Source organism: Nothoprocta perdicaria, unplaced genomic scaffold (assembly GCF_003342845.1).
Source record: "Nothoprocta perdicaria isolate Ctin4 unplaced genomic scaffold, notPer1 scaffold_201, whole genome shotgun sequence".
Classification (NCBI taxonomy): Eukaryota; Metazoa; Chordata; class Aves; order Tinamiformes; family Tinamidae; genus Nothoprocta; species Nothoprocta perdicaria.
In genome coordinates, this window is record NW_020455217.1 from 536,033 (window position 1) to 558,333 (window position 22,301).

Genomic DNA, 22,301 nt, shown 5'->3' on the forward strand with positions numbered 1-22,301 from the left:
AAAAAAAAACGTTTTAAAAACGCGAGCGGCTTGCGCGGCTGCCCACACCCACCGCGCGGGTGTCAGAGCCCGCCGGGCGGCCACCCCGCTCCGGGCACTGCCCCGGCCCGCCCGCCTGCCCCGGCGCCGATGGAGCGGCCCCCGCTTCCAAACGGTGAGTTTCTACCTGATTGGGGTTTTTCTTTCTTTTTCCTTTCTTTTACATTTTTTTTTCCTCGCAGCTCGGGGGGTTCAGCCCGGCGGAGGGGGCGGGGAGGCAGCGCCTTTCGCCGCCGGGCGCTTTGTGCCCGCGCGCCCGCATCCTCGCGCTGCCGCCCGCGCGCACAATGAGCGGTGCCGCCGCTGCCCCGCGCTCCCCTCCTCCGCGCCAGCGGAGCCACGCGGGCCGTTTTCGTGCGTGGGTCGCCCGCGACCTTGTCGCGAGCCGCGAGGAACCTGCCGCGCCGGGGCGTTTTTGTGCGCACCATTAAAACCGGAATGTATTCTCTCAACAGAGGGTCCTTAGAGAAGCGCTTTCCTTCCACCTGTGTGTCCTGTGTTATAATCTTGAGCCATGAATTGAACTTGCCTGCTATTCTTTTCCTCTTTCTCCTTTTTATCTCTATTTTTTATCCTTTTTTATTTTTTATTTTTTTGCAAGAACTAGTTCGTTGCGCCCCTCTCAATCCCTGAGACCCTAACTTGTGATGTTTAGCTTTTAAATCCACGGGTTAGGCTCTTGGGAGCTGTGAGTTGTGCTTTGACATCTTTATTTTATTTTATAAATATATCTTGTATATGTATTTGTGCGTGTGTGTTTGTGCATGTGTGTGTATATATAGAGGCATATACACACACATACAATAGTGTTTAGTAGACCTTTTAAGGGGAAAAAAAAAAAAGTATCCTCCTCAGGACTGATCAGCTCATAGCAGGGCGGTGGTTATGGCCATTTACCTTAAAAACCTCCTCTCAAATTAAAAGGAGTGTTTGCATGACAGATTTTGTGTGTGTGTGTATATTCAAGGGGGATAATTTTACTGCTGATGCCGATATGGGGGTATATGTGTGTATACACATATAGTGATTATTATATTCACGTGTGGAGATAAGGTATACACGATACGGGTGCATGTAAATGCAACTATCGAGGTGTGCGTCTAGCTACACCTATGGACGATACGTGTGCATGCTTATGTATACAGGTAAATAAACCCCTCGGTATGTATATATATTTACAGCTGTAGGTGTCATAACATCCATGCCTGATTTCCGTGCAGAGAGAGCGTTGCCTCGCCGCAGGCCGGTGTGTCCAGCATCGCTCTCCCTTTTTTCCCCCCTTCTTGAGAGCAGCACAGAGTACCCTGAGAGCGTAGCAGTAACAGCTCGGTACGTTGGTGCTTGACCTCAGCTGAAATCCCGGCATGCCTCTTGCGTCCAAGTTTAAAACTGAGCGATTAATCTTGGAAATGTGCTCTATGGACAAAAAAAAAAAAAAAAAGAAAAAAAAAGAAAAAAAAAAGCCAGGAGACTGTTGGAGCTTCCTGATTGTTAGATCAAAAATAAACCGAAGAATAAAATGGTTACAGGTACCGAGGTTCAAAATGGCTAAAAAGAATTAATGAGCAAACGCTGAAGTTTAGTTCTGGTCCATGTTGTTTTTCTTCTCTTTCCTTTTTTTTTTTTTTTTATTATCTTTTTTAAGCTTAAGACTTTCCTGGTTTTTTTTTCCATTAGAACTTGCTGTAAATGACAAATCAGAAATGTTAAAAATGCTTCCCGCTGCTGTGTTTCTCTATCAGATTTTTTTTTAATGTTGTAAAATTAATTATGGTTGCAACTGTAATTCTTATCTCTGTTCTGCAAGGCGATTTATGTTGGAGTTGCTGTACCTTGTTACAGCCCCGAATCGCGGTGCGATGCTTGAATGCGACTGCAGACACAATGCACCAACCCCGCACCAAACCCTGAAACGTTTTGGTATTTAATAGCCTGGGCTGCGTTTCACGGCTCTCCTTATTTAATAGCCAGTGAACTGGAAAAGGCTTTCGCGGCTCCTGCCTCCCGAGCCTGTAATTTCACTGACTATTTCACCTACGTGGAAAAGAGGGGAGAGAAAAAAAGGAAAAAATCCTAAACCCCGTGAGTGCAGCCCCCTCGGGCGCTGGCTTTGCTCCCTTCACCTGGGCGCAGACGGGGGAAAATAGGAAAAATATATTAAAAAAAAAAGGGATCTATGTGTAAAGAAGGGAAGACTGCCTTTTTCAGGGCGCTGCTGCCGGGGCGGCCTCGGGTCGGGGGCAGCCGGGGCCGCGCGGCGCCCGGGCCGCAGTGCGGGAGCGCGCGCGGGGGGGCCCCTTTCGCTCCCCGCCACCCCCCCGCGCGCTCCCGCGGCGGCGGCTGCAGGTCCCGGCGCCCTCGCTGCCCCCCCTCGGTGCCCCCCCCGCCCCGGGCACATCCCTGAACTTCATCGGGGCCGGGACGTAATTGGCGGCTGCCTCAATCACCGCCCGTCTAGACTCGCCCAGACGCATCAATTAGCGGCGCTGCCGCTCGCGAGGGGGAGCGGCGGCCGCGCGGGGGAGGCCGCGCCCGCCGGGGCGGGGGGGGGCGCAGAGCGACCCCCCACCCACCCGAGCCCGCCCGTGTTTTGGGGGGAAAAGGCGAAGTTCCCGCAGGAGGGAACCGAAACGTGGGTGTCCCCCCCCCCGCCCCCGGCGCGGGGCTGCGCCGGCCGCCTGCCGCCATCCGCCCCCGCGTAGGGCAGATTCTGCGGATCGACTGAAAATCCACCCCAAACTTCTCCTTTTTCCTTTTTTTTTTTTGACTCTATACAGTCAAAATTAAAGATATAGGTTTAGGTTTTTTTTTTGTATCCGAGGCTTTTTTGCCTTAGCGTTCCGCGCTTCCCCCACTGGTGGTAATTTCCTCGGTCTCTATAGCCATGCGTTTTCCTCAGATTGAAAGGGAAGCTGCGAGAAAAACAATTTCATGTGTCGGGAGGGAAATGGCAGGGAAAACGCGTGTTGGGCGTGAAGTGGATTACAAAACGGAATATGTAAGTCAGGCTGATTTTAGCAAGGGATGAAGATCCTCAGCACTAAGAAGAAAATGCCAGGCTAGGGTTAGTYGCAATTAAAAGTATGTTTGGTATAGCCCCGTGAAATTTAATATTGTATGTTCCCAAGTAAGCTGTGGAGTATGCAATGCCAATATTTCAAAAAGGAGAGAAAATAAAATGAGATTTTAATTTTTTTTTTTTTAACACTGCATCTTGTAAAGATAATGCACATTTTGCAGACTTGTGCACCCAGGAGCCTTCTCCAGGCGACGACTTTACCACTAAGCTCTGTGACTTTGACCTCGGTGCAGCGTCGCAGGAACTTGCTTACCCGGGTTGAAAGGATCGGGGTTTGGTGGCAGTAAAAGGTAGAAAGGGGCACAGGGTTTCGGCGTCTGSCCATTGTTGCTCTTTTATTTCAAGGGGGTTAATAGTACCCGAAGTTGCCTAGCACTGTAGCTCTAAAATAGAGAATACTTGTAGCGTCTTCCTGCCCTGAACCATTTCCAAAGTACCTAAGGATTTATTGGGCCAGACACCAAGCTATGGCTGAGGTACCGTGTAACAGCTAGTGCTGATGAGGTGATTGATTAATTTCTAATTGATTTTTTTTTTTAATTCAAAACTTCAGTCTAAATCCTTGGTGTTAAAATGCAATTTAAGTTGAAATTGAATTGCTTTGCATTCTACAAGTCCTATCGACCTAGTCAAAATGCCAGTGGAAAATGGCATAAGCTGTTTTTGGTGATTTTTTTGTTACCTCTTTCGTTTCCCTGCAATGAAATCTTTGGCTGTATCTCAGTACTTTGAAGTGAGAAAGGTTTATTCATGCTATGTTTATACCCAACCCTAGTAATAGAAAATGTTGCCCGGCACAGAGTATAAGAAGGCAAACGTTAAACTGCAGCTCTGACTTGATTGCCAAATGATTTTGCCTTTTTTAACGGCCGCTGTCCTTCTGTGCTGCCCTAATTTGGTTTGTATTCCCTTTTCTCGCAAGTGAGGTGGATTGCAAACATAAACTCGCGCCCTTCTAAAGGCGGGCTCGCCAAAAGCACGAGTTTCCCAGCGTTTCCGCGCTGCTCGGCAGCGCACTGGGGCTCSCAGCGCTCGGAAGAAGAGCCTCCCTGCCAACTGTACCGCATTCCTGCTGCCCTGCCTTTTTCCCAGGGCTCCCAAGGAAAGAGCATCCCAGTTCTTCTTCACTCTTGGGAACACACACATTGTCTCAATAATCCAGGCAATAAATGCTAATTAGTAATGCTTAAGGACCCTACCAGTCAGAGTAATTATCATAATTTACCTCTTCCTCATTAAAAAACATTCCTTGCTGTTTTTAAATTTTGGGTTTTTCTCAGCAATAGTCTGTGAGTCTCCTCGTTTTTTGGAAAGCCCTCCTCGTTACATTAGCAAGAAGTACATGGGTCCACTGGTACACTGAAACGCATTTCACATATTGCATAGGRAACTGGAGCTAGAGCTAAACGTACGTACAGATTTTCCCACACATAAAATTTTATTTTAAAAAAGCTATTTTTTCCTTTCTCTGCCCTCTCTGTTCTCCCTCTTTTTCAGCACCACCAAAAAGTACTTCGAGGGGGAGAACAAAGGAAATCACTAACTGTAAAGGCATCATTAAGTATGAACAGCAACAACAAGATAGCATGTGATATGACAACATATTTTATTGCACAGAAGTAGAGATAATTAAATAATTCAGTGGTATTCTTAGCTAATTAGCACAAAGATCTTTCAGAAGCCATCAGGAAAATGGATCTCATCAAATCTAATAATATGCTACATTTTGCAAATATCTCATATTTTCTAGTGTTGCTACTACTCCGCCACCTGATACAATAACACGAAAGGTTACAAATACGTGCAGTTTAATTGGGTTGTTTTTCAAGATAATCTTTTCTGCATAAAGTGATTAGGTAATTTGAGGAAGTGCATATATACGGCTGGAATTTTCAGTTTTAGTCAATTAACAGGGGGAGAAAAAAAATCACAGCTTCAGAAGAAAAGCAGATCTCTTATAAACGTTACATTAAAAAAGAAGAAAAGAGGCTGGGATCCATTCCTGGATTGGTAGTGGCAGGGCTGATTCATTTTGGTTTTGACTTGAATAGATGCTGGAGTCCGAGATCCTTTTGAGGAGTTGAGCAGGGACCTAGATTGCCTGTTTTGTGCTTTCCTCAGTGCAGAGGAGCGCGGGGCAGAATCTGGGAGAGGCTTGGGAGCTCCGCTTTAATGCGGGCTCTTAATTTCAAGGCCAGAGCCTGATCTTATTTTGTATAAACTAGCCAGAAGAGCGTTCTTGTGAGCATCACCGTTTTAGGTCCTCAGGAGAACAGCTATAACTGGAGTGCTACCTAGGGGCGTGGGCAAACACATTTTCCTTTGGATGTGTGAATTTTTAGCAAGAGTCAGAGGCTACGCATGATCACCAGCACAAGTCAGGTTGGCAACCTGCACATACTGTATACAGGACTATAGGCTGCCCAGGCAAATACCTGCAGGGCATTGATACTGCTCTGGAAAAATCTGTTAGGCATGTTCAGTAATGAGGTGCATCAAATATTACTCACAATATCTCATTGTACTTCCTTGAGCTGCACGTATACACAAGTTCATGTGATGCTTTTACAAGCTCTAATTTACTCTGTACCTGATATATTCAAGGTTGCTTTTTTGTCTGCGAGACAAAGGAATGGCTGAAAAATTGCCTTTCTCAGGCAGTTAAGCATCTACCGTTTTAAGTAAATGTCAATATGCAGCTCAGCCTCTAAACAGTGGAAGGGGAGGTACGTGAGGCTTATAGATACAGCTCTAGTTGTTGCTTTTCCTCTGGGCCCAGACCGAATTGGACGCCTTCGATACAGTTATGGTGCACAGTGACTGCACGGACTCCCCTAACAAGTATTGCCTTGGGGTAAGAGACTCTGGTTTTGATTATTTATTGTGTGTGTGAGGTGCAGCTTACGGGGACATCTAGAAATCTTGCACCTCCTAAAAGAGTGGTGTCCTTAGCACATAGAAAGAAGCTTTCCCTACTCGGAAGAGTTGGAGACTGATTATTTAAGGTAGGCAGAGAGATTGGGAGAAGAGAAAGCCCCCCCAGGTGTAGTGATTTACCCTAGGAACTGCTGTTCATCCTTAGCAAGGCAAGGCCCCGTGTCTGCTGCCTCGCGGGGCTGCTGTGCTCAGCAGCTCCTGCTCTTTGTGTGCGGTGTCTGCAGGCTGCACTGAGGCTGCCGACGTGCCAGGGGACCCGCTCCCGCACCCTCGGACGCGGCTGCAAAAGCAGACAGTAGTTCCACCAGAAAAGCTGTGCCTTTTTTCCTCTTTTGTTTGGTGCTGTTCACCTGGTGCTTTGACAACTGTGCTTGATATATGAGGATACTGCAACCAAAAAAAAAAAAAAAAAAAAATTCTCAAGGTGAAAGATCAGTTTCTGGTATACCTGGTAGCTAATGTGACTGAGACCGTGTACTGCAATTGTTTTTATTTAACAACTTTTCGCATGCTGTAGTCAATGAATCTCTGATCTCCTGGACTGAAATGTCTGACGCCTGTAGAATTATATTTGCTGTCTCTTGTATCTGTTGTGTTACACTCGCAGAGCTCCATCTACAGCAGCGTCCTAGCAGGGTGGACCGATGGGGCATTGGATGTAAATTGTATGTTCTCTAAAGGGAAGGGAGGTGGGAAGAGAGGGAAGACATACATGATAATCCCAGGCTGTGCAATATGTGCATTTTGTGCCACCTTTAAGTAAGGATTGGTCTTTGGCCACATGTATTGTAATGGAGGATGTCTTGGACTTCTGAGAAACAAGGAGTTGATCAGTTCCTGCAGAACTGATTTCTTGCTGTTGAACCTCCAACCACGGCTACTCAAATGGCGTCCTGAACACAGCGTGATGACCCTCGCTGTTGTATAACTTGTGAAGACAGGACTAAAGGGACACCCTTCGGTGTCAGAGAGAGGACAGCGCCCGCGAGAAGCCTCCAGACAGCTCCCTCTGGCTCCTGCAAGAAGCTGGACTGATGCTTCGCCTCCCAGAAAGGACGTGTTGGGTGACCCRGGCCATTATACACATCTCACTTGACTGCCCTGCTGGTAACTTCACTTTTAAGATGAATTATGCAAGCACCTCTGCGAAGCATCAGACATCCATGAGCTGAAGAGTCCTCCCCGTATGTGAGCTACTTCTCTGTGAAGTCTGAGACTCACCTGGATTCTGTCTCCTCCAGAAAGGACAAGAGCATTCAGAGCAAAGATTGGCGGACTTTGTTTTCCTGTGCGTTTGTGCCTGTATCATGTCTGAACCTGCAAAGAGTATAACTGGTTATTCCCAAAGAACCCAGTAAATGGTCAATCTGTAAAGTTACCCGCTTGTGCTTGTCTCATTTTGTCATCCCTTTTCCCTTCTCTCCTATGGTATCACTTTGCTTTAGAGTATCTAGTTCCCCTTGGGACTGGGTTCTTCCTGGGCTGAGAGGGAGGAGAAGACAAGGGAAAAATTATCACATCGGAGGAAAGATGGTGGGCTGAAGTTTGGAGCTCCTCGTGCATGGATTGATCAAAATGTGCTGCCTTTTGTTCTGTTGTGTTTCCATTTCACAGATACCTTGCAGGGCAAGATGATTTTTTAAAGGGTGTGTTGCATCTTACTCTTGAAGGCCAAAGTAATATATTAAAAGATCTTAKAATGTATATTGTTCCAGAATTTCGTAGGTAATTCAGAAATAACACATTAGCTTAGGCATAATGCCTTTTATTCCATGTTCCCTTTTGATCTTTTTTTTAATGTAACTTAGCATCCAGGATGTAGTTTTGGGGTATAATATGGGTTTTGAAAAAAGCATATACATAAATGGAGAAAGAGGGAAGTCCTGATTTTGAATTACTGGTATTCCACTCGCTCTATTTATGTCCTTTGGTCTATTTGGAATATAGGAATAGATGGGTTAAAAATAGTGACAAAAACCTAATGAAAACATGACATTTTGATGCAACTTCCAAAAGTGTTCAGAAAGTATCTGAAGTCCTGGGCATGGTTTTTTTTTTTTTTCTTAGGCAGCAAAATATATATAATTTTTTTTTCTTACTATCATGACACACAAACTAACATTGTGAAGGCAAGTGTAATTGCTGCAGGTTTGCCACTTCGTCTGGTTTAGGATGATTTTATTTCCCCCTCAGATTCCAGCCACAAGACAAAGCCTCAGCCTTTTCCCWTTTCCAAGGAGGACTTGGCTGGCCCTGGAGCATACGCGGTCGGTGCAGGTTCAGTGGGGCTGTACAAAGGCAAAATGGGACTCCCCCGCTTAAATGAACATTTCTCACGAGGGATCTCTCTAATCCCAAACATAAAACAGCAGTGGGACAGAGAGGGAGGTGTGTTTGCACATTTATCTGTTCAGATAAATGAGATACACAACCCAAGGTCTCCCCTGTTGTTCAGGGACAGATGTCCAAGGAGAAGTTATGTCCCTTTTCCACATGCGGTGTGAAACCTTCCTTATTATTCTTTCTTTTTTTTGGTTTTGATACACAAAAGGAGGCAACACTGCTGTTGGGAATATCGCCTCACTTCAGAAATAAAAGGACAAAATATTCTGGAATGTGTTCGATCCTCTCCAGGTTGGAATGTATCTCTCTGTTGGAAAACAATGCAGGGCTTAATGTTATATAGCATATGGAGCAATATATGTGAGAGTTTTGTTCGCATATGATCGTACCTCATTATTTAGCAGTGCATCATGTCAGCAGCACATTCCATCTGCGGATCTCAAGGCAGTCCATGCGCAGAACTGAATTAACTCTCACAAGTGCCCCTGTGAGGTGGGTATAGACACACTCCTGCCTCTTGTTCACACRAGGGGAAATCACATGCAGAGAATTAAATCACATATTTTCAGGATCCTTAATCTCTGTGTCCTCCTTTCTACAACTTAATTTTCCTGATGGCACAGAGGGAGGCTTCTAATTTTCAATGCAACTATTCAAAAAAAAAAAAAAAAAAATAGACGAAGGACAGTAGAATCAAATGTCATTTTATTTATTTATTTTTTCCCTGGGGGAAGGGAGGCACAGCTCCACAGCTCGGCTTTAAACCCAGGGTTTTGCTTTTCAGGCTGGGGGCTGGTTATGCTCTGCAGAACTCCTGGGATGAGGAGTACACTGGGGAATCAGAGCCTAAAAGCCCCAGTGAGAAAGTTTGGCTTAAGTGTTTTGCCTGAGATGGCAGAGTTGATAATTGGATTTCAGTTTTCTGAGCTCCAGTCCATTACTGCGACTATAAATCACAGGGCCTGCAATCACTTGTCTAATGCATCTTTCATCCTGAAATGCTTCCTCTGCAGCCCGCTCCCTCTCTGCCTACCAGGAAGCCTCGCGTACGGCCAACACAGCAGCCAACCCAGCCGCGGGGGCTGCGAGCTGGGGGGACACGTCCCCCATCACATGCACCTCTTGCTTCTTCCTTAGCTTGGCACAAAGAGATTTGCTCCCCACGCAGAAGTTCAGGGATGGGATGGGGGACACGTGCCCCCAGGTCACCCAGGTTCAGTGCAGTGCCAGTGCATGCATGTTACCTGGGGGTGCCCGAGATCACGAGTCTGCACAAAAAAAGGGTCCCTGTGTGAACCTATCCCAACCATTACCCTCAATGAGACAGTACCGGTCATGATAAAACCCTCTCTGATTCCACACACTTTTCCTCTGCCATAAAGCTTGGCCTCGCAGGCGGGATGAGCCAGAGCTCTGCCTGGGGATGAATAACAACCAGGTGAAGCTGGGAGAAGCAAACTCCATCAGGCAACACACAGGCTAAATGCTAACCAAAAAATAAGACGGGGTTTCATTGTGTGAAGTATTCGCTGAGCCAGGCTATGAGGCTCCCTTCACTTCCCTGGCCCCGGTTCTGCTTTCCTGCAGAGCTCCCAGCCTAACTCCTACCCTGCCGCCCAAAGCCTTGGGACACAATGGAGCTTGGAGGCTTTGCTGGACGAGTGCCCACAGGGACCATACCTTCTGATTCTGGTAACAGGCTGCCCTGACGTTCTGCATCCCAAGAACCCAAATATCTTTCTGTATGGACCTAATTGTGCCCTGCCTCCTGCTAAAAGAGAAGACAATGACAACGGGCCTTCTAGGGACCTCCCCGCATCAGCTCCCTGGGCGATTAATTCTTGAAATCCTCCGCATTGTGGGTACATCTGCATTTCATCTATAAAACCAAGCTCTATTTTTCTGATAAAATAAAAGCAAAAGAATAGATGGTTAAAAGAATGAGGACTTAATGCCTGTTTCTTTCTACTTATGAGTCCTTTTATTTCCCTGAGATTTAGATTTTTCTCTATAGTCGCTACCTTCAGGGTCTCGCCTCTGTCCCAGTAATTAGGACAAAATCTTTCTTGATCTGATTTTGGTGACCACATTTGCACCCTCCGCTGCTGGCAGGACTGTCTTCTTGTGAGTTCCTTCTAGCTACGTTTCTCTGCTTGGTGTCAAGCGGGCACAAAAGCAGTGAAGTCAGAGCATTTTCACTGAAGACCAAAGTTCTTAGTTTTGGTTATTCTTTACATCCTGTGTGTGACAAAGATGGCTATCAGTAAAGATGCCTCTGAAATGCTTTAACATCCTCCAAGATGCCAACAGACACCTGTGACACTGCACAAATCAGAAATCTGTAAGCTTTACATTTACCTCCACACACACACTGCCAGCCTAGAACCCCACAAGGGAGATTCAGGTCCCTTCTCACCATTCCACTTCTCTGAAGAGATGCAGCTGTAATAACCAGAACAACTGGAACTGGCCTTTCATCTGCTAAGGGTCTAATGGGATCCCTTTGTGTTGATTTTAGCACTTTCTCTAGTTGGCTGCACTAAAGAATCCACTGCAGTAATGCCCAACCTTTTATTACTGTGCCATGTTATTCATGAATTATTCCAGTTTCATGGTTATTTTTGTTTTGGCCTGCAGCCTATTTTAAAATATTTGTAAGACAAAAGAAAGGAACACAAGTTTTTCCACTTCCCGTCTGTCTGTCTAGAGCCCCAAACATCTTCCAGCTTTGGGAATCTTGCTTATAGCTTACGAGCTTGAGCATGCAGGATGGTGTGAGCCGAGAACTTGGCCTCCTTGCACGCTGGTGGTGAAGAGCTGACCCACCTGCAGTGATGCTTTCTGGTTTGTTTTGGATGGTGAACGATTTCCAGTGAGATCTAGGACCAGCAAGGAGTTAGTCAGCTCAGTGACTGTATGATTTTATGCTGGGATAAGCCACAGTCACGGTGTTAGTGCAGCAGGAGAGCCGAGGGGCTGTGGTTGTGCTTAACTCTCGTAGCAGGCCCAGAGCAGTTTCCAAAACCCTGAACACACAGRCATAGCTGAGTGCTCATCCCCGTGCTTCAAATCCAAGGCTTTTCTCCCCACCAAGCTGCATCCTGGTTGCATCCCAGCACTATGAGCTGGGTTAATCGAAGCCAGTGCTCAGGACAGCGGTGCTCACGCTCACGCTGAGCCTCCGAGGAACAGACATCTCACATTCACCTGCACTGAGGCTGCAGACCTTGCAAAAATTAAGCTTTTGCTTAATTTCAGTGGCATGGAGGATTTCCTGTGCTGCCCAGGCCTCCGTAAACCTCTTAAAAAGAGGGAAGCCAGGCGGTGGTATTAAGCAGCGCTGTGTGATAAGGGCCATTCCCCCTGCCCTTCAGTAACAGTGGATCAGTCCATCTAATATTCCATTGCACAAACTGACATCTCTTCTAAAAATAGATGTCTGAACATTCAGTCAATGGAGTAATCCAATTGCCTGAACATTCTTGGGTGCTTTATCATTTAAATTGTAATAAATCACAGTGTGCCACAAGCTGTATTGAGTTGCATCAAGTTACATTCCCACCAATAACATGCGGTATCCAGATGAAATCAGTGTGACATGACGTAACTGAACTGAAAATTTAATGCATGCACTGTTTTGTCTTCAAAAGTTAGGTCTCTCTTAAAAATCAGGGAGAATTTCACTAGAACTACTACCAGCATCCCATTTTGACTCACTGTTTCTCCCTGTAATTTATTTTCTGTAATGAGCATGTAGGCCTTGCCCTAAATCCACTGAACTCAAATGAGAGGCTACTGATTTCAGATCTTGGATTTGGCCTATTGGGGTGTTTTAGGTAAAATATTATAGGGTCAATGTAATTGTTCTACTACATGTTTTAGGACAGTTGGACTATCACAGTTATGTTCCTGTGAAATAGCTATCATTCTCTGGAAAATTTTTCTTATGTTTAGCTTCATTTTCTTACTAAAAGCAATGGGAGAAAATATTTTAAAGTCTCCCAAGTAGACCTTTATTACTCAGAGTAAGATTCCCCTGGACCACCTTAATGAATTCTCTCTTCTCCTTGGTCTTAGACGTGTTTCAGATATTTATACAAGATGTATGAACATAAAAGGATTATTTATAACATTGTTGTTTCCGAAACAGGGGACTAAAGCTAAACATAATCTGGTTCAATCCTCAGCTAATGTAAATCATTCTAGCTCTCCTGTAAGTTGCTGATGAAATTGTTCTGTGCACCCATTTGAAGACTGATTTCTTCAGGAATAGGAGGCAGGAGAACACTGTGCAAAACTGAAGGGAACAAAATGATGCCATGTGTGATGCTATCTATGGCTGGCCGGTGTGCTGGAAAGTCCTCACAAATTTGGTCCAGGTGGAGATGTTATGAAGTTATGGGTGGGGTTACCACAGGCAAGGTGATTCTCCGTAGCACAGGTGGGATGGCAATGCAATGCATTGATACTAGCTTGAGCTGGTGACCCAACCAATTATATAGGGCTCCTGGGGGGATGTGTCTTTGTATGCTAATTGGGAGGCAGTTGAGATGGCTGCATTGAGCTTAGCTCCGCTGTAGAGTGAAGCCTCCTGGTTGTGCCCACCTTACAGCAGAGCCCCAGGGACCAAGCTTATCCGTAGGGTAAGGCTGATGCACCGTGCAATAGGTAGGTCTGGGGTAGAAGAGCGGGGGGGCTGTTAAATCTGTCTCCTTTCCCCAAAGTAAGAGGCATTTTGGGAGATAATGACTTGATGAGTGAGGACTCAAAAAATAGAAGGAGAAAAATGTGGGAAAGTGGAAAGGAAGCCAGTGAGGAGGATGTCTCCTGCTACAAGCTGACTTGGTTGCAGAAGGCTGGTTGGTGTGTGTGGTTCACCCTCACAGCTCAGGGTCACTGATGAGGTACTCAAAGTGGGACCCACCATGGGAGATGAAGACATCCCTGCTGCATAGCTGCAATATGGGTCAGAACCTGTCTTTTTGGTGTCCTGCTGAGCAGCCCTGCCGGAGCTGATGGAGGGCGAGGAAATGCCTCCTCTTAACCTGCTTAAAATGCTCTGCTTCTTATTAAACTGTCTCTTTCAAACAGGACTTTTAAACCTCGATTRGGAAGTGATAGAGCATGCAAACGTGACGGCATTTCTAGTGAGAGATGCTGCTCCTGTCCTGCTCTCCCGAAAGCTGCAATGAAAAGCAGCTGCTGGATGTAGCCTTTGGGAGAAGCTCTGCCGCAGTCAGAACAAATCCATAAGCAGAGCTTAATGTTCCACCCTTCTTTCTTCACATACTTTAGAAAAGTTAATTAAATGAGGCTGGGATTTGAAAAGTGAGAAGTACCATTGCCAAACCAGCTCCTCAGTGTTCCCCTTATTGTTCCCTCCAACCAGAACATCAGCACAGACCTCATTCCTACTACTTACATACCATATTTCCACAAACTTAATGGTTACAATGTGGTAATGAGCAATAGCATACCAGATGTTCGGATTAGATGGGCCTAATGGCCATGTTATAGTTTGTAGGGTAAATATAATAATTAATTWAAAAAAAAAAAGACATTTTAAAGGCACAGAAACCAAATGACAGGAAAATTGAACAATTTGCCCCAAGTTCCACATTAGGTTATTGGCAGAGTAAGGAGAATAGCTAAGATAATAACATGACTCTATCAGCAGCTGTGGAAAAATAGCCAAGGTGTCCTCAGGTAGCTGTAGGTGTTAATCCTCAGGTAGGGAGTGCACAGAGTCCTGCAATAAGCACAGCGTGAACCTCAGGCTGGTGTACCTGGGTCTCCCGCACCCTGCGCAGGCACGGCCCTGTGTGGATGGGATTTCCCATGTTTATGACATCCTATGAAGTCCCGGCCAGCTGTAGCGTAGTGAAGCAGCAGAGACAAAATCCTTAACAAATGAGGCCAGGAAGGAAATGCGGCTCTAATTCTTTGGCCAGAAAGACTCACTGATGAGCAGCAGTTTACATGACTACAAACAGACAAGAACCCTCTGGGCTCTTTTTTTTTTTTTTTTTTTTTTTTTTTTTTTTTGTGGTCTGCATATTTATAGGAGAAAGATGCCAAGAAATATTGAAGCTGTATCTCCTCCTCATTTGTTAGTACAGTTCCCCAGGCTGCTAAGTTGAATCTGTGTGCTTGGACGAGAAGATGACCCAATTTTCCTGTCCTTTTTTTCAGTGAGGACTATCCGAGCTTGGCACAGAGACCTTCCATAAGCCTTTAGTGAAGTCTTCAACCTCTGGCCATGAGGCTGGTGGTTACCATGGCCCATTCATGCTTAAGGTCCTGGTAGGAAGCTTGGTTTTCTTGCTTTACTGTGGCTTTCCTAGAAATGTTCATCTGCATTCCTGAGAGTCTCATACACACTACATTGTTGGCCTTAATCTTTCCTAACTGAATGGCCTACTTATCAAAGCGTGACAGCTATCTTAACCCACCACCCACTTCCCAATGTCACTGTAGGAGACTCTCCAACTGCTATGAAAACAGATAGGTTAATTCAATAGGCTGTTGCTTCTTGTACTCCAAATATTTGGTGGTTTTTGTCACTATAGCTTGACTCCCTCCATTCTCTATCCATGTAGTCCCTGTCTCCATAGCATCTGAGAGTTAGTTAGCTTTCAGAGTAGCATGTTCTCATGAACAAATGATTCACTTTTACTCACCTTTTTTTGGACATTGCTTTAGTCCTTTTTTTCCCTCCCCCCCCCTCCAATTCTTTCTTTTTTGGAAGTATGAGGACGAGCAGTTGGCATATCCTTAGTATAAATAGTAACAGCTATCTCGGTATGAGCCAGGAGCCTCATCATATCAGGATGTACAAACAGGAGCACCTTTAAAAGGCCCTGAGCAGGAAGTATGGCCCTGTACTCAACGGTGGCCTATCTTGTGTGCAGGACTGTCTTCTTCTGGATCCAAGCTTCACTGATGAGAAGGACTATTCACGCTGCTGGAAAAGCAGCAAGAGTGGCYCCAGGACTGGACTTCTGGGAAAAGTATCTGGAAGAACTAGATCTTTTTTTAGTCAAGAGAAGAAAGGGCTGAAACCAAAACTTGAAAATTGCTTTCAATTACATAAAACACAGAAGCAGAGGCAGAATAAATTGATCTCCACATGCGCTGGAGATGAGGCCCATAAGACAGTTATCTCCTATGATTTTTCTCAAAGAATAAAAAAATATTGTGCCAATAGAATTTGACAGAAAGAGGATCTGCTGGATTACAGTGTGTTGCACATTTTGCCTCTGTTTGTTGCTCTACTGTGGATTGGTGACAGTTTCTTTTTTTTTTCCCTAGCTACTTCCTTGGCAGTCCATTTAAAACTGGCTCATATTTTGTTATTACCTCTGATGGTTAGCAAACGGCCATATCTGYGAGTTAACTCTCATTTATGATCTTCTCATAATGATAAAGTGGTTCTTTTAAAAGTCCCATTGCTTGCCAAAAACCTATTATTGCAAAAGTCTAAAGCCATTTCCAAAATAATTTATTGGGCAACTGCACTCTGAATGAGTAAGGAGCACTAGGAAGGCTCTCATTTAATACCAGCAATCAAATACATTTTAATGTACCCATAACCGGCGTATCCAGATGCCATGTATTTAAGAGAAGCGTTTCGTCTCTCCAAAAGAACCGCGGTCCTCAGCCTTGCTTTCACAAATGAGGCATTTGTTCCTTGGATAGTTTTCTGGAAGGACTTTTGAGCGAACTTGCCTTGGGTCTACCTAGCAAAGAGCAAGCAACAGAGGACATACCTGCATAGGCAGGTGCAAGGAGAGCAAGCTTCTCTCGTTCAGGTCCAGCACTGGCCAAATCAAGCCGGCTGCAGTCTGTAAATCCGGCAGCCCTGTTAATGTATTGGGATATACAAACTAAGGCCGGAGCTGGTTCACATCCAGCTATTGAAGGACACAGAAATCAAGGAAAGCTATGCAACTTTGCACCAGCATGTAATTCTCCCAGGGAATCCCCATGAGGCTGAACCATACCGTCCACATTTGGGCTGCAGCCCATCTGAGTCCAGATGCAAGCATCGTAGAGGCCAGACCTGATTATTTCACTAAGCACTAAGCATACAAAAACGTGTTTATTTGTGTTATTTCATCAGGATTTTATAAATCATTTCCTCAAGTGAACACAAGATCGTTCAGAAATGGAAAAACCTTGATGAGTTATTTCCTTTTTTTGAGCATCTGATACTAAGAATTTGCAGATTTTTTAAAAAACTGCAGGAGTTTTGTGACTCATGAGGGCTGTAGGTGGTAGCATTTGTTTTGGTGTCTGGAATCCCAGTGTCAAACTTGTCTTTGTCAAAAGATTGATACAAGGTTGGTTTTGGCAAGAAACATGCTAGGAGAAAGGACATCACTTAACAGATACTTAAAATGTGGTCAGACTCTGAAAAGTGACTCTTAGAAATGACATTGTGGTTTTCCATATTTATTTTCTCTCAACAACTCCCAGAAACAATCTGCTGAGTTCACAAATCTAAAGGTGATTTGTTGAGCTGTCACCTCTCCAAAGGCGACAGAGGGCTGTGCAAAACCCACCTTCCTCCCTGTGCCTCTTCCATCATCACCACTAATAAGGATCCCATCCCTGAAAATCAGCTGACACATTGCTGATGGATGCATGATGCTGAATAAACTCTAGCTGGTCTTCCATGACTTATCAGGGGTAAAAAGAGCAATGATTCAGCTTCAGTTAGAGGTAGCACAGGGGCACACAGAAGGAAGATTATAAAGCAGCAGTGGGATGGTCCAGTGGTTGAGACATGGCTCTGAAATTAAGGACATCTTAATTCAGTTCCCATCTTTAAAAATAATCAAGTGCTCATGCTCTCCAGACAGCTGCCATTAGCTTTGCCAAGACCAGCAAACCAAGTAGCCAGATTACTCTTTCAAGCCACAAAACAAATGCTGGGATCCTGCTACCTATGTGATGAGCAAAAGCCACACATAACATGTAGGTGATGATCTGGCTTAGACACCTAGCATCACCGTGCTTACTGCATGAAAAGTAGAGCTCATCAGCCCATGTGGAGCAAAGCTGCCGATGCAACGAGACTGCTCCTCATGCCAGAGCTAGCAGGGGTTCCCCTCTGCAGGCACAGTCTGCGCGTACCAGTCGGGCAAAAATAAATCATTATAACTGAAATGTCCTGGACTTGTCATGGCAGAAAAAGTCAATCACGCAAGTGATGATACCAAGAATAAATCTCTTCATTTTTTCAGTGGAAAATATTCAAGGACAGTTAAGAAGCCCCAAATTAGGTCACTCTGCTATAATCCATTATGTTAGGTGCCTGCAGAGCAACATTAAGGATGCTCAGGTCTTTCAGACACTTTAAGGTACTGGCACTGTTTTCCCCATTGAAATACATAGGCTGTGAGTACTTATTTCGAGACCTCCCRTGTCATCCCTACCACTGAAACACTCAGAGTGTGATTTTTCCTGTGCAAAGGTGATTTGCTTAAACATAACTTATTCTCTGTGTTCTCCTTTACCTGAATAAACAGTATTTGCCCTCATTTTGTTGAGAGATGGGATTATATTTGTCTTATGGGGGTCTGAAGCTGCGAGATGGGAGGATCATGTCCCATTTGAGTGCTCTTCTCGGACCTATGGGAGTCAAAACCGAGCTGAGGCTTCATGAACCAGTCCCATTGGGTTCAGAGGGGCCTGACTGGGGCAAGATTCCTTTGCGTCAGGTCCCACATGCTTCCAGACGGCAGAAACGTCTCCCGTTTAGGTAGGGAGGCCTCATAATTCACGCGGGATGCCTCGGGATGGGGGGAATTTCGCCAGCGAGCCCGCGGGCAACTCAGAAGCAGGAACCTGGGGAGGTTTCAGGTTGCATGGCTGAGGAAACCCGACCCGGCCTGGGATGGCGGGGCTGGGCAGGGAGGTTTTGTCTCCAGCCGGTGTTTCTGTGTGCACGCGAGGCCCCGGGCCGTGTCTGGCTGCACCAAGTGTCCGCRTGCTGCAGCTGAGCTGCTGTTCCCCACACCGGGGGCTGGTTGGCACTGCCCCGCTGCAGGGCACCTCTGTCTCACCCCAAGCGAGGTGCAAAGGAGCAGGGAGCCCCGTGGGCGCAGGCAGCCCTAGGCATGAAGGGATGCTTGAGCTCGCACCTCCCTGGGGACAGGTGGGCTTGGAGCTTGTTTAGGCAGGGCCGGGGCAGCCAGAGCACCTGGAGGAGGGCAGGACCCTCGCTGAGCTGCAGCTGCAGCCGCTCAGGCACTGGGAGGCACTGGGAGCACTGGGTAGAGCTGCTGCTGCAGGGAGCAGGGCAGATTGAGCCACCTCCTGCCAAGGTGCATGTGCTGGAGACGGCCCCCAGGCAAAAGGTACTTTTTTTTTTTTTTTTTTTAAAAAAAAGGCTTTCTGTGTATTTCTGGAACAAAGAGCAGTGGCTGCGGAAACAAAGATAAACCCCATTGACAAATGATGTCTGCACGGCACAGCACACGTATAGACCGCATATTACAGTAATTTTAATTGCCTGTAACCTACCCCCCTGTCCCCCTCCCAGCTCGCTGCTGCCTCCTCCCCCCGTCCCCCCCCCACGAGTTAATCTGTCGCTCGATTCTCAGCTTTTCTTTTGCTCCTGGTTTCATTTTCAGATGACAAAATTCAAGGCACACAGCTCTGCTGTCTGGTTGCCCTGGCAACGGCAGCCTATTATCGTACCTTGTCATTCATCAAGAAAGAATTGCACTTGACAGAGATAGACCAAAATGCCTGCAGTCTGCAGCAGGGAGAGAAAAAGGGGGGGGAAAGGGGAAAAAAACTGTTTTCTTTTCTTCCAAGTATGTAAAAGGCCTTTAATGCCTATTTAGTTACATGTTTTATTTAACGTTGCTTATTATCCACTAAAGCRATTGTCGATACTCATAGATATTTCCTCCTCAAAAATATATTTGAGTCAAGTTTGTAATTCTGACTGGCTTTCAAAACCTTCCACCCTGGTGCACGGTATAAAGGAAATGGTTAAATGATAAACGTTTTGCATGTTGAGTCCACCAAGTGACCACACAAATGCTGCCTTTCTGCTTAATTATGCCTTGTGTTGGTGAGCTTTCCTGCTCTCCTTACAGAGCTTCAAAAATAATTAGCAGGGTATGTGATAAATAATTGAATTTTGTCTTTAATTAAGCCTTCAAGTGCTAYGGAATACAGAAAAGTGCATGTACATGAGAAGTATGTATATATCGTGTGGGTGTATATATATGTGTATATGTTGTATGTCTTAAAAAGGTGGAGGTTTCTTTGAGCACAGAAGGTGAAATCACTCTTTCTAAAGTTGGACCAGTCCCAAATTCATTGTTCTTCAAAGGCAGGAAAAGGTAATTGCTTGTTATTTTGCCTACCTCATCTTTGCCATCTGAAATAACCCAAATTAATTCCTGAAATCTGTGGCCTCATACTTTTTTTTTTTTTTTTTTTTGGTAGTTAATGGTCACATTTATACATTGAAATGCCCAGTATTAGGATTTTTTAAGTCTGAAGATTTTTGTGTATGGCTACATGGCTGTTTAGATGGGTATAATTGAGGGAGATTTGGCCATTTTGTGTAAGGCTTTTGGGTCGGAGTTTTTGCTTGCGTTGATCAATCTGCTTGTTAAAGGTGGGACCCATAGTAAAATAGGTTTTATTGGCCATGTGGCATTTTAAGCACATATCCTCCTTGCTCGTGCTTTCCCATCTCTCATTGTTGAATCTTTTGTCGCAGAGATCAGAGAAAAGGCAAGAGAGATAGTGGAGGAGAAAGAGCATGCATTTAAAAAAAAAAAGAAAAGAAAAAAGGAGGGGAAAAGGGGGAAAAAAAGGAATCAGGAGCAGACCCTGGGTAGCGGGGCTCGCTGTGCCACGCTCGTCCCGTGCCAGCCCTCCATCTGCGCAGCCCCGCGTGGCCAAGGGGCACGCGGGAAAATATGCGGTTGGGCTGGCCCCAAATCCAATGCGGATCGGTTSTGTGCGGGGGAAGCCTCCGGAGCTCGCCCCAACACTGGTTTAGGGCGGATTTGCAGCAGCAGTGCGGCAGCGAGCAACGCGGCGAGAGGAGGAGAGGGCACTGGAAGCGCCTACTAATGCGCTAGTTCCTAGAGCCGCTCCTGAACTTTTTCCTTTCTGCTTTAACACAGCCGCAACACCAGCGTTCATTTCCTGTCCAAGCTCAGCCCTACCTTTTGATTTCCAAATCTCCCTTAGGCTAGGGGCTTCGGTGCACAAAGAAATGAACAGGCAGAAACAATTAAACCGGCAGATACAGTGAAAACCAACACCGCAGCGCTTTGGCAGAAATTGCAGTGTATGAACGAATTCTGTCGTGTATTTGATGTTTCGAGAGTCCGTCTTATTCCGCCGGTTTCTTCCAGCCTTCCTTTCRGCTAAAAGAATTCTGCTGTCCCCCAGGACCTCATAAATACATACAGGCACTGAAAATATTTTTTTTTCCTGTATATTAATATTACATGATAATCTTGTTGGAGAAAAATAAAATGCTAAAGCTAGAGCTTCATAGCTGCAGAATGGCTCTTTAAATCCCTTTTAAATGTTCGCATATGTCTCTATGAAAAATTGGAATTTGGAATGTTTATACAGCCCTGAATAGTGCAAGTGAATATCCTTAAATTAGCTTTTCAAGTTGATTTACAGCTTGAAAATTCTGTAACAAGACACGAGTGTTATCTGTTAAGAGTGGAATACACTTTTTTTTTTTTTGTTATTGTCTGTCTGTGTGTCTTTGCTATGAGACAAAATGGGAGCCAAAATGCCAGCTATAAAATGCATTCGCAGGCAGAGCAAAGGCTATATGGGAATGAACAAAGGAAGAATTAGCTTGCTGCACAATTAAAACAGTGCTGGATTTAAAAAGTGCATTTTACATGAGGTTTATCGAACAAATCTTACATTATAAGGGACAAAAAGAAGCCCTGAAAGTCGATTGTGGTTTTGCTTGGTAAAGGACTGGATGCCTCAAGTGCCTCTAATTGGTTCTCCCCAGAAGTGTGGGTCAGAGCGGTGCTTGCCATGGGGCTGGCTCGGTGCAGCCCTGTCCCGTGGCGGGGGCACGTCCGCCCGGGCCCGCTTGGAGGCTGCACGGTGCGAGAGCCAGATGGAGGTTTTATTGAATCCAGCCGTTGGGTATCGGCACAATAAAACACCTCCTGCAAGCCCCGTTCCCTCTCGCTCCCTCCCTCCTGCTCTCTTTTTCCTCCTGCTGCAGTGCAAACTCGAGGAGTGGCCCCAAAGCATGGCATGGCGTGTGCTTAGCTGAAGTTCGGTCAGGACACAGTGGCTCTGCTGCCTTTGGATCTGTCTGAAATTAAAATGTCACGGGTGCCGCCGCTTGCTCGCCATGAGTTACGCCCTGTGCTCCAAATCACAAAGCCTTGCGATGCCCAGTGCCTTCCTGGGTGGTGGAACAGCTAGGGGAAGGCTCACACTCTGTGTCTCCTTGCCCTACATATACACACACAGTACATTTTTTCTGCACTTTTTTTTTGCACGTAATATCGCTGCTCTCAGGGGCGCCGATGAAGGTTAAGGTCTAGATCTGACGAAGAGGCTCTGGCTTATCTGCCACCTCCTCCAAGTCCAATTCCAAAGGTCAGAGCTGTGATCCGCTGTTCCCCTTCTTCCCAATTACCTTTCGGACCTAAACTGAAGATGCATCTGCAGGTTCATCACTGAAAGCTCTAGAGCTGCCTAAGGAGGTTGGGCATCCACATCTGAAAGTGATTCCAGCTTGATGGAGCCAAGCATTGACCTCTGCCTCTCGGTATCTCCGGGCTGTAGCATTTGGTGCAGAGCACAGCCCTGTAAATGTGCTGTGAAGGTGTCCTTGGACACTGGCCGTGGGGAGGCTGGTGGAGGAACAACT